A 2072-nucleotide genomic window follows, 5' to 3' on the forward strand; every position below is an offset into this window, starting at 1 on the left:
AAATATATGGCTTTAAATTCATTTCTGAGAAAAAAGGTTAAAAATCAACAAGTTTCCAACTCAAAAAGCTAAAAAAAAAAATTAAATTAAGTTAAATTAAATACAAAGAAAGTAGAAGGAAATAAATAAAAAATTAGGTAAAAAATCAGTGAATCTAAAAGCAGGCAAACAATAATCAGTGAAGCCAAGAGTTTGTGCTTTGAAAATATTAATAAAATTAATTAGCCTGACATGGTGGCATATGCCTGTAATCCCAGCTACTTGGTAGTTTGTGGCATAAAAATCGCTAGCAACTGGGAGATGGAGGTCACAGTAAGTTAAGATTGCGCCACTGCACTCCAGCCTGGGCAAAAGAGTGAGACTCTGTCTCAAAATAATAATAATGATAATAATAATAATAATAAAATTGACAAAGTCCTTGCTTGTTTGGTCAATGGGGAAAAGGTGGGAAAACAAGACCACCAATATCAGGTACAAAAAAGAGGACATAGAGATAAAGAATGTTATAAACAATTTCTTGCTAACAAATTTGACAACTTAGATGAAGTGAACAAATTTCTTGAAAAGCACCACTTATCAAATTTGACACAAGATAAAATAAGAAATTTCAATTGTATATATCCAAAAGCCATTAAAAGTTTCAATTTTTAATTTTCAAAATCAGTGTATGTGTGTGTGTGTGCATGTGTGTAAAATGTACAGTTTAAAACCCTTCCACAGAGAAACCCAGGCTGGGCTCTAAAAGCTTAGCATTGGCCTCAGCCTAAAGTTGTGCTGAACCACGGAGGGTCTGCATGGCACTGACCTCATCTTGCCGTCCCTGTGCTTTCCTGCTCTTCATGGTCTCTTGCCTCATTTCGTTATTTATTCTGCTGTTGTGCATGCATCATTTTAAGTCACTGTGCAACTTCTTTGTAACAAAGTGAAATACAGTCCTGCGATGCTTAAGGATGGAGACAAGCTCTGAGAAATGCGTTGTTAGACAATGTAGTGATTGTGTGGACATCAGTGTGCACTCACACAGACTTGGATGGTGCAGCCTATTACTCCTAGGCTACAAACCCATATACCATGTTATTCTACTGAATACTGTATGAACTGTAATATAATGGTATTTGTGTATGGAAACATAAAAAGTGTAGTAAGATACAGTATAAAAGATAAAAAATGATACACCTCCGCAGGGCACTTACCATGAATGGAGCTTGCGGGACTGGAAGTTACTCTGGGTAAATCAGTCAGTGGGTGGTGAGTGAATGTGACGGTCGAGGACATTACCGTACACGATCATAGGCTATAAACACTGCACACTTATAGGCTATATTACATTTACTTTGCAAAATTTATTTCTTCAACAAATGAACCTTACTTTGCTGTAACTTGTTTATAAACTAATTTTTAAAAATGTTTTCATTCTTGTAACACTTAGCTTAAAACATACATTGTACAGCTGTACAAAAATATTTCCTTTCTTCGTATCTTTATCCTATAAGCCATTTTAAAACCTTTTTTATTACTTTCTAAACTGTTCTATTCAAAACTAAGACACAAACACACACATCAGCCTAGGCTACACAGGGTCAGGATCATCACTATCATGTCTTCCATCTCCACATCTTATCCCACTGGAAAGTCTTCAGGGGAAATAACAGGTATGGAGCTGTCGTCTCCTGTGACCACAATGCATCCTTCTGGAGCTCCCCTGAAAGACCTCCCAGAGGCTCTTTAGGAAGTGCTGCTGTTTTCAGAAATATGTCTGTGGTCGTTTGCTTGGTTTCTTTTTTACATCACAGATTTGCCTACAAACAGATAATGTACCATATACATTCCTTTCTATTAATAAAAACCTTTTAGTGTTGGGCTCTATGTTTTCTAACTTTTTAAGTAGCTGAGGTCTACAAAAGCTTCTGGCAAACACTTCACTGTTAATTTTCTTGGGAGTTCTTTTTTTCTCTCAGTTTCCTTTTCTCTTGCCTCTTGTTCAGCTATGCATTCCTGTTCCAGTTCCAACAGCTCCTCCTTCAATTCCTCAAGAACCACCTCAAGGAACTCCTCCACATCATCCTCATTTA

This window comes from Cebus imitator, unplaced genomic scaffold, assembly GCF_001604975.1.
Source record: "Cebus imitator isolate Cc_AM_T3 unplaced genomic scaffold, Cebus_imitator-1.0 Scaffold523, whole genome shotgun sequence".
NCBI lineage: Eukaryota > Metazoa > Chordata > Mammalia > Primates > Cebidae > Cebus > Cebus imitator.